The sequence below is a fragment of the Lithobates pipiens genome, unplaced genomic scaffold (assembly GCF_037356315.1).
Source record: "Lithobates pipiens isolate NorthernLeopardFrog02 unplaced genomic scaffold, aLitPip1_a1.2 Scaffold_28, whole genome shotgun sequence".
In the NCBI taxonomy this organism is placed as follows: Eukaryota; Metazoa; Chordata; class Amphibia; order Anura; family Ranidae; genus Lithobates; species Lithobates pipiens.
Genome location: NW_027507789.1, coordinates 105,023,717 through 105,033,917, shown reverse-complemented (window position 1 = coordinate 105,033,917; position 10,201 = coordinate 105,023,717). Strand labels below are relative to the sequence as shown.

Below are 10,201 nucleotides of genomic sequence, written 5' to 3'. Positions count from 1 at the left end.
ATATTCCTTTAAATATCGTGCATGGGGGTGTCCCTTTAGTCTGCCTCTAAAGTAGCACATCTTTCCGATGTGTTTTATAGTCCCACGGCAAAATTAATTTTCCAAAGCACCTTGCCCCCATGTTGTTGGGGACAAGGGCCTCATCCCCACAACTCTTGCCCAGTGGTTGTGGGGGTCTGGGGGTGGGGGCTTATCTGAATCTGGAAGCCCCCTTTTAAAAGGGTGCCCCAGATCCCACCCCACCTATGTGAATGGGTAGGAGGTATATATATATATATATATATATATATATATTAAATTATTAAATACACGAATGCGTGGTATCAAATTAATAAAATAGTAGCGCTAATATTCACAACTAAATGAATAAAACTAAAACAATCACCCTGTGAAACAAGTGATAATAGTGTCCATAAATTCAAACTCCGTGAGTAATTAAATAACAGAAACATCCAAGTGATTAGACTCCAAAAGTGAACAGATAATCTTGAAGTGACTTGAAGCAATCTTCCACCACACCATAAGTGTTCAGTGTCACCGCTCCATTAAGAAATGCACTCACCAATAGAACATGCTTTGCACTCTCATGCTCGGCAGTATCGCTTAATATTCCCCAAGGATATCAAATAATTCCAAAGGTTTCTTTAAACAATTCGCATTCCACATGTAAAAAGTGCTTCCAATAGTGAAGTATAGTAAAACCATTTATTTAAAACAGCACACGAAACCTTCACTCCACTTACATCCTTTTTATCACACAAAGGCACTTCAACATAAACTTTCCAAAGTGGGGAACTCGCAGTGGTAACGCGATGTAGTGTGGTCTCGGTGGACCAAGAAATAACTTGTAGTCTCACCCTCCACTCCGCTCACTTGCTTATCCACTCCACCTTTCTCCACTTCAGATGTACTGCACACTCAATGGCCGGTACATCCAAACGTTATAAGCTCCTAATATTTGCTGTGTAGCCACGCCCAGACATGTTTCGCCAATACGGCTTAATCTTTGGGGTTGGCTCCACGGTCTCAGCTGCTCCCCTTTATAACCCACTCCTTGAACACTTTCAAACAAAATTTCTTATTGCGCACACATGCACACAAGCCTTCAGAATCATGCATGCGTGCGTTTTGAGACTTATTGCGCATATGTGTGTGCGAGTTCACACAATCACGAACATGCACGCGTCAATATGCTTTATGTGCACTTTTGTGCGCGAATGCGCAATCGCGCATCCACGCAAGCGCACATTCTGGGTCCCCATGACCGCAATACATCAAGTGTGACCCTGCTCACAATGATCTCAAGGGCAAAAACTTTTGATGGGATATTTTCAAAAAAGTGCATACATTCCGCATAAGCACAAATAAATGTAATCATGCGTTTAGGTAACCACAAACAATACTAATTGGTGTATACATACGATATATATAAACCATATATTCATATATACTTAGAATATGTGCAAATAGATTGCAAGTCACTGAATTTAAGATTACTACTCAAATCAAATAAAATATATTATTAAAAGAACTAAAACCATTTGCTGGATTAGTATTAGAGTTATTTCACTAGTATGTTGGAGGTTTGGAAAAATGAAAAAAACCTACTGGCCACCCCCCCCCAGTACCCATAAGGGGCGGCACATCACTTCAAACAGCAAACCTGTACTGTATGAAAGATCTTAACTATATATAAGCCAAAGAAAGCTAGCATCTATATGGATAATACTCAGAGGCGTAACTAGAAACCTCAGGGCCCCGATGCAAGAAATCAGGAAGGGCCCCCCCCCCCCCCCGAAAAGCATGATTTTGATACTATATTTTTTTCCACTGTAGAACAAAGTAAAACATTTCTGTGCAGCCTGTGTCCCGAGTGAAACCTGTGTCACCAGTGCAGTGGTGGTACTGGAGGGGGGTGGTGGTGGTACTGGAGGGGGATGGTGGTCCTGGAGAGGGGTGGTGGTCCTGGAGGTGGGTGGCAGTGGTGGTACTGAAGGGGGGTGGCGGTCCTGGAGAGGGGTGGCGGTGGTACCGGAGGTGGGTGGCGGCGGTACTGGAGGGTGGGTGGTGGTACTGGAGGAGGGTGGCGATGGTACTGGAGAGGCATGGTGGTCCTGGAGAGGGGTGGCGGTGGTACTGGAGGTGGGTGGCATGGTGGTGGTACTGGAGAGGGGGGGGTGGTGGTACTGGAGGTGGGTGGTGGTGGTACTGGAGGTGGGTGGCGGTGGTGGTACTGAAGGGGGGTGGCGGTCCTGGAGAGGGGTGGCGGTGGTACCGGAGGTGGGTGGCGGTGGTACTGGAGGGTGGGTGGTGGTACTGGAGGAGGGTGGCGATGGTACTGGAGAGGTATGGTGGTCCTGGAGAGGGGTGGCGGTGGTACTGGAGGTGGGTGGCATGGTGGTAGTACTGGAGAGGGGGTGGCGTGGTACTGGAGGGGGGGTGGCAGTGGTCCTGGAGGTGGGTGGTGGTGGTACTGGAGGGGGGTGGCGGTGGTACTGGAGGGGGATGGTGGTCCTGGAGAGGGGTGGTGGTCCTGGAGGTGGGTGGCGGTGGTGGTACTGAAGGGGGGTGGCGGTCCTGGAGAGGGGTGGCGGTGGTACCGGAGGTGGGTGGCGGTGGTACTGGAGGGTGGGTGGTGGTACTGGAGGAGGGTGGTGATGGTACTGGAGAGGCATGGTGGTCCTGTAGAGGGGTGGTGGTGGTACTGGAGGTGGGTGGCATGGTGGTGGTACTGGAGAGGGGGTGGCGTGGTACTGGAGGTGGGTGGTGGGGGTACTGGAGGTGGGTGGCGGTGGTGGTACTGAAGGGGGGTGGCGGTCCTGGAGAGGGGTGTCGGTGGTACTGGAGGGTGGGTGGTGGTACTGGAGGAGGGTGGCGATGGTACTGGAGAGGCATGGTGGTTCTGGAGAGGGGTGGCGGTGGTACTGGAGGTGGGTGGCATGGTGGTGGTACTGGAGAGGGGGTGGCGGTGGTACTGGAGGGGAGGGTGGCAGTGGTCCTGGAGGTGGGTGGTGGTGGTACTGGAGAGGGGTGGTGGTGGTACTGGAGAGGGGTGGTGGTGGTCCTGGAGAGGGGTGGTGGTGGTACTGAAGGTGGATGGCACGGTGGTGGTGGTGGTACTGGAGGAGGGATGGCGGTGGTACTGGACATCAGGGTTCACAGAGGGCCCCCTTGCTTCAGGATCCCCAGATACCCCCCTTACATCAGGGTCCCCAGAGAGCCCCCCTTACTTTAGGGTCCCTAGACAGTCACCCCCCCCCTTAAAGAGGTTTCTCTGTACCTTGCTGGACTCCAATGTGCACCTTGGCCCCCAGCAGATCTCTGTAACCCCCCCCCGCACCTGGGGGGAGGCAACGATCAGCAGCTCTATGGATGTTGATGGGCGGCGGGATCTTCCTGAGTCTCTGCACACACTGGAGAGGGGTCAGCACGGCTGTGAGTGGAGAGCGTGTCTGTCATTTAACAGCAGCGCAGAGACACTGGGACTGACGTTTAATTTTCCCTCGTTCTCTCTCCCAGGGAACACAAAACACAGATCGATCTGCTCCCCCTTCGGCCCCCCCTCCCCTCCTCTCTCCTGTGTTCTCTGCGGGGATTCAGGTGCGAAGCTAACAAGCTCACATTTCCCGTGGAGAACACAGGAGAGAGGAGGGGAGGGGGGGCCGAAGGGGGAGCAGATCAGCTGTGTGTTTTGTGTTCCCTGGGAGAGAGAACGAGGGAAAATTAAACGTCAGTCCCGGTGTCTCTGCGCTGCTGTTAAATGACAGACACGCTCTCCACTCACAGCCCCGTGGATAGCAACCACGCTGGGCCCCCCCCACAGTGATGGAATTCCAGGGCCCAGTCGCAACTGCGACTGTTGCGATCCTGATAATTCCGCCACTGCTCGCCATCTGTTGCCCCACCCAACCCCTACCATGCCCAGCCCCTAATTCCGCCCCCAAACACGCCCTCATAATGTATCTCATGAAATTACAATGTTTTATGCAGGCAATCCCACCAACACCCCCCCTCCAGTAACACTGCCCTCCAGTACCACCACTGCATTGGGGACACAGGCTGAACTGAGGACACAGCTTGAATTGGTGACACAGGCTGCACCAATTCAAGCTGTGTCCCCAATGCAGCCTGTTTCCCCAGTGCAGTTGGTATCACCAATTCAAGCTGTGTCCCCAGTGTGGCCAGTGTCCCCAGTGAGGCCTGTGTCTCCAGTGCAGCCGGTCTCACCAATGCAGCCGGTCTCACCAATGCAGCCGGTCTCACCACTGCAAGCTGTGTCCCCAGTGCGGCCAGTGTCCCCAGTGCGGCCAGTGTCCCCAGTGAGGCCAGTGTCCCCAGTGAGGCCTGTGTCCCCAATGCACCCTGTGGCACTGGAGGGCGGGTGGTGGCACTGGAGGGGTGGTGGCACAGTCTGGAGGGGTGGTGGTGGCACTGGAGGGGGGTGGTGGCACAGTCTGGAGGGGTGGTGGTGGCACTGGAGGGGGGGTGGTGGGCTAGTGGCACTCGAGGGGTGGTGGTGGCACTAGAGGGGGCTGGTGGCACAGTCTGGAGGGGTGGTGGAGGCACTAGAGGGGGGGTGGTGGTGGCACTGGCACAGTCCGGGGGTGGTGGCACAGTCTGGAGGGGTGGTGGTGGCAGTCTGGAGGGGGGGTGGTGGGCTGGTGGTACTGGAGGGGGGGTGGTGGCACTGGAGGGGGGATGGTGGCATTGGAGGGAGGGGTGGCACTGGAGGGCGGTGGTGGCAATCTGGAGGGGGGGTGGTGGAACAGTCTGGAGGGGGGGTGGTGGAACAGTCTGGAGGGGGGGTGGTGGTGGCACAGTCTGGAGGAGTGGTGGTGGTGGCACAGTCTGGAGGAGTGGTGGTGGTGGCACAGTCTGGAGGAGTGGTGGTGGTGGCACAGTCTGGAGGGGGGGTGGTGGCAGTCTGGAGGGGTGGTGGTGGCAGTCTGGAGGGGGGGTGGTGGGCTGGTGGTACTGGAGGGGGGGTGGTGGCACTGGAGGGGGGATGGTGGCATTGGAGGGAGGGGTGGCACTGGAGGGGGGGTGGTGGAACAGTCTGGAGGGGTGATGGTGGACCAGTCTGGAGGGGTGGTGGTGGTGGCACAGTCTGGAGGGGGGGTGGAGGGCTGGTGGCACTGGAGGGGTGGTGGCACAGTCTGGAGGGGTGGTGGCGGCACTGGAGGGGGGTGGTGGGCTAGTGGCACTCGAGGGGTGGTGGTGGCACAGTCTGGAGGGGGGGTGGTGGCACTGGAGGGAGGTGGGGGTAGCGGCACTGGAGGGGGGTGGTGGTGGCACTGGAGGGGGGGTGGCACAGTCTGGAGGGGTGGTGGTGGGCTGGTGGCACTATGGTGGCACTGGAGGGGTGGTGGTGGCATTGGAGGGAGGGGTGGCACTGGAGGGAGGTGGTGGCACAGTCTGGAGGGGCGGTGGTGGCAGTCTGGAGGGGAAGTGGTGGAACAGTCTGGAGGGGGCTGGGGGAACAATCTGGAGGGGTGGTGATGGCACTGGAGGGCGGGTGGCACAGTCTGGAGGGGTGGTGGTGGCACTGGAGGGGGTTGTGGGCTGGTGGCACTGGAGGGGGTGGTGGCACTGGAGAGGGGGTGGTGGCACTGGAGGGAGGTGGTGGCACAGTCTGGAGGGGGATGGCGTGGAACAGTCTGGAGGGGGATGGCGTGGAACAGTCTGGAGGGGGATGGCGTGGAACAGTCGGGGGGGATGGCGTGGAACAGTCTGGAGGGGGATGGCGTGGAACAGTCTGGGGGGGGGGGTGGCGTGGAACAGTCTGGGGGGGATGGGGTGGAATAGTCTGGGGGGGGATGGGGTGGAATAGTCTGGGGGGGGATGGGGTGGAACAGTCTAGGGGGGGGGTGGGGTGGAACAGTCTAGGGGGGGGATGGGGTGGAACAGTCTGGGGGGGTGTGGTAGAACAGTCTGGAGGGGGGGTGGTGGTGGCACTGGAGGGGGGTGGTGGGCTAGTGGCACTCGAGGGGTGGTGGTGGCACAGTCTGGAGGGGGGGTGGTGGCACTGGAGGAAGGTGGGGGTAGCGGCACTGGAGGGGGGTGGTGGTGGCACTGGAGGGGGGGTGGCACAGTCTGGAGGGGTGGTGGTGGGCTGGTGGCACTATGGTGGCACTGGAGGGGTGGTGGTGTCATTGGAGGGAGGGGTGGCACTGGAGGGAGGTGGTGGCACAGTCTGGAGGGGCGGTGGTGGCAGTCTGGAAGGGAAGTGGTGGAACAGTCTGGAGGGGGGTGGTGGAACAATCTAGAGGGGTGGTGATGGCACTGGAGGGCGGGTGGCACAGTCTGGAGGGGTGGTGGTGGCACTGGAGGGGGTTGTGGGCTGGTGGCACTGGAGAGGGGGTGGTGGCACTGGAGGGGTGGTGGTGGCACTGGAGGGAGGTGGTGGCACAGTCTGGAGGGGGATGGCGTGGAACAGTCTGGAGGGGGATGGGGTGGAACAGTCTGGAGGGGGATGGGGTGGTACAGTCTGGGGGGGGATGGGGTGGAACAGTCTGGGGGGGGGTGGGGTGGAACAGTCTGGGGGGGATGGGGTGGAATAGTCTGGGGGGGATGGGGTGGAACAGTCTGGGGGGGGGGTGGGGTGGAATAGTCTGGGGGGGTATGGGGGGGAACAGTCTGGGGGGGGGATGGGGTGGAACAGTCTGGGGGGGAATAGGGTGGAACAGTCTGGGGGGGATGGGGTGGAACAGTCTGGGGGGGGATGGGGTGGAACAGTCTGGGGGGGGGATGGGTGGAATAGTCTGGGGGGATGGGGTAGAACAGTCTGGGGGGGATGGGGTGGAACAGTCTGGGGGGGTGGTAGAACAGTCTGGAGGGGGGGTGGTGGTGGCACTGGAGGGGGGGTGGTGGGCTGGTGGCACTGGAGGGCAGGGGGTGACACAGTCTGGAGGGGTGGTGGTGGCACTGGAGGGGCGATGGTGGGCTGGTGGCACTGGAGGGCAGGTTGTGGCACTGGAGGGGGGTGGCGGGCTGGCACAATCTGGAGGGGGGTGGTGGGCTGGTGGCACTGGAGGGCAGGGGGTGGCACAGTCTGGAGGGGTGGTGGTGGCACTGGAGGGGCGATGGTGGGCTGGTGGCACTGGAGGGCAGGTGGTGGCACTGGAGGGGGGTGGCGGGCTGGCAAAATCTGGAGGGGGGGTGGTGACTTACCGCCAATCAATCGATGATGATCGATTCCCCCTCCTCAGAATCCTGCAGAGTGACGTAAAGTTCCTCCATGAAGCGTGCCTCTGCTCCTCCAGGACAGCCTTGCTTCAGAGAGCGCCTTCACTGAATTGGCTGAAGTTTTTTGTGTGTCCGCCCCGCCTCCCTTACAGTCGCTCTGGATAGGCGGGGGCGGAGCCAACCGAGCACTTCTCTCACGCTGGTGCAGGAAGCCCCCCCCCCCCTCACCACGGCATGAACCCGACAAGGCGATAATGAATAACACCACACACACACACACCCGGCCGGACAGTCAGGCGGGCCCTTCGGGCGGCGGGCGGAAGGCGGCGGGCGGGCTGCCGGTGGGCCCCCTGAAGTGGCAGAGAATTACAGGGCCCAGTCGCACTTGCGACTGTTGCGACCCTGATAATTCCGCCACTGATAATACTGTGCACTATACTGACACCATTCATTATAGATTGCTAATAAAGCAGTTCAGATTGAGTTCAATGTTTAACCCTCTCGGGTGAAGACTCTTGAGAAGAAATATCCATTTGGTTTTACACTGTGACAATTTGCGAACTCGATTTGAACCCCTCCATGTAGGGAAAGTGCAGTCAATGCTACAGAATTGTAAAACAGAAGGATCTTGGTCATGCTTTTCCATAAAGTGCAGTGATACGCTACAATGTTTGAAACACCTTCTGATATTGGCCAAATGTTCAGCTATATGAACCTTCAAAAGACGTTTTGTACGTCCCACATAATACAACCCACATGGACACCACAGAAGGTAAACCACATAGGATGAATTGCACGTAATAAACTGTTCAACCTCAAAAGTTTCGCCATCATGATTGGTATCACTCATAATGCCTCTATTCACAACTTTTACAGTCCTGCAACAGATGCATTTACGACACAAAAAAAACCCCTTTGAAATCTATATTCTGAATGCGTTTATTGGGTGGATCCAGAATTTTTCGAACTACCTTATCACCAAAATTTGTAGCCCTCCTATATATAAATTTCGGTCTCTCTGGTAGGATTTCACATAAATGATGATACCTGCATAAAATATGCCAATATTTGTTGAAGATATTCTCTACCTCTTTTTAATGATAATGGAAGTCCGATATGAAACCCTCCTGATGTGAAGTGTTGTTACTACTTACTTCCTTCTTTTTCAAGCATTGTTCTCTAGGTATTATTCCTACTTCCTCAATAATGTTATTAATAAAAAGTAAAAGAATGAAAGAGGGGAATTTTGTGATCTACACAAAATATACTAAAAATTAATGTTATTTTATTACATATACATTAAAAAAACATAGGAATACAAAATTATGCAAACAGTTGTATACACATGATTACTGAGCTGAAAGGATCCCGGTAGTGGGTGTTGGCAGGATAATCGCACTTGTTCCCGACATGTTTCGCAATGTGCTTCTTCAAGGGAAACGTGCAACTGACAACAAATTTAATTTTCAAGAGAAAGAAAAAAAGGGAGTTTAGACTATGCAAGAGAATCAACAAAAAAAATTTTTTACAAGGTATTTTTAATTGCTCAAATAAGAAGCTATGTAGATATCAATCCAACAAACATATCGATCTAGTAAGAACGGCGCTTACCCACAGCCACCCAAGTCATGAAGTGCTCGGGATCAGCAGATAGATGGAATATTTGCACCCTATCGGCCGAACAGATGGCCCCCCGGCCTATTGGAGGACACAGATGGGGGTAAATCAGTGCTAAAAACGAATGAATGAAAAAGATTATAAATGGTGATTGATTAAAGAATAATGTCTAGTAGCCTAAATGGGTAATTATAATAATAACAGTAGCCTCATTTTAATGAGGAAAAGGGGCGTAAGCCTCAGTTAAGTCAAATTTATTGTAGTCTACAAAAAAGGCAATCAATACTTATAGGCTATTGCATAGAGACATAATGAAATTCTTAGCTGTAAATAAAAACAATTCCAGAAAAAACCTATAGCGATTTATCAAATAAGAAATATATAATAATGGCTATGTACCTTTAATAATTGGTAGCAGGTAAGACGTGATGTTAAGCCTCCCTATTAAACCAACTATGCATTTTTTTTTAAAAAGCAGATGGTAACCAGAGGAGTGAACAGCCTGGTAAGTTGAAGAAAGCCAGGCTATATTGCCCAAAAAGTGATTCCTTTTCATAGTTTCATAGTTAGTTAGGTTGAATAAAGGCACCAGTCCATCAAGTTCAACCTGAGTGTCTACAATTGTCCCTATCCCTGTACATTGCACACTCACATAGATCCCTACCCTTAAGGAGCCCACAATCCAAGGTCCCCATTCATATACTATGGCCAATTTTTTTTTTTTTTTGACTGAAGCCAATTAACCTACCTGCATGTCTTTGGACTGTGGGAGGAAACCGGAGTACCCGGAGGAAACCCACACAGACACAGGGAGATCATGCAAACTCCAGGCAGGTAGTGTCGTGGTTGGGATTCGACCCAGCGACCCTTCTTACTGCTAGGTGAGAGTGCTAACCACTACACCACTGTGCTGCCCCTTTTCCTGGGGACAAATACGAGATTAAAGCTAGTATCAGGAATTTACAATAAAGAAATAAAAAAATAAAGTGAAAGGTATCAGTCTACGGTGAAATATATAGATTACCAGAGAGCTAGGCAGAGCGAAACTCCGTTGTGGCAGCCGATGGTGTAATTGAGCATACTGACAAGGAAGGGGATTGCACCGATATATAAATCCCCCATCCATCGAGCCGGCGTCTGAGGTCACCGGCTCGATGCGGACACTATGGGAGAGGCACTGCGCATGTGTGAAGCTCACCGCGCCGAGCCCGAACTACATTTCCCATAATACCGTTGGGCTGACTAGAATGACGGACCGCGGACGTATTACTGCAGATGGGCAGCGGCGGTGGGATAATCGTGTCGGATCTCCGCCGCAGCGGAGAAACGAAACGAATGCGGAGGGGCCGGAAGACATGTGGGCATTAGTCCCGATGAAGGGAACACATAAGAGGCCTGA

At 54.2% G+C, this 10,201-nt stretch overlaps 1 long non-coding RNA gene across 1 annotated transcript; it reads right to left on the bottom strand.

Annotated features, from left to right (window-relative positions):
- Window positions 1–8,149: 8,149 nt before the first annotated feature.
- On the bottom strand, window positions 8,150–9,990 carry LOC143934881 (uncharacterized). Its single transcript, XR_013263410.1, has 3 exons — window positions 9,827–9,990; window positions 8,797–8,916; window positions 8,150–8,632 (listed from the first exon to the last, which is right to left on the bottom strand). It is a non-coding gene; the product is annotated as an uncharacterized LOC143934881 (long non-coding RNA).
- Window positions 9,991–10,201: the final 211 nt, after the last annotated feature.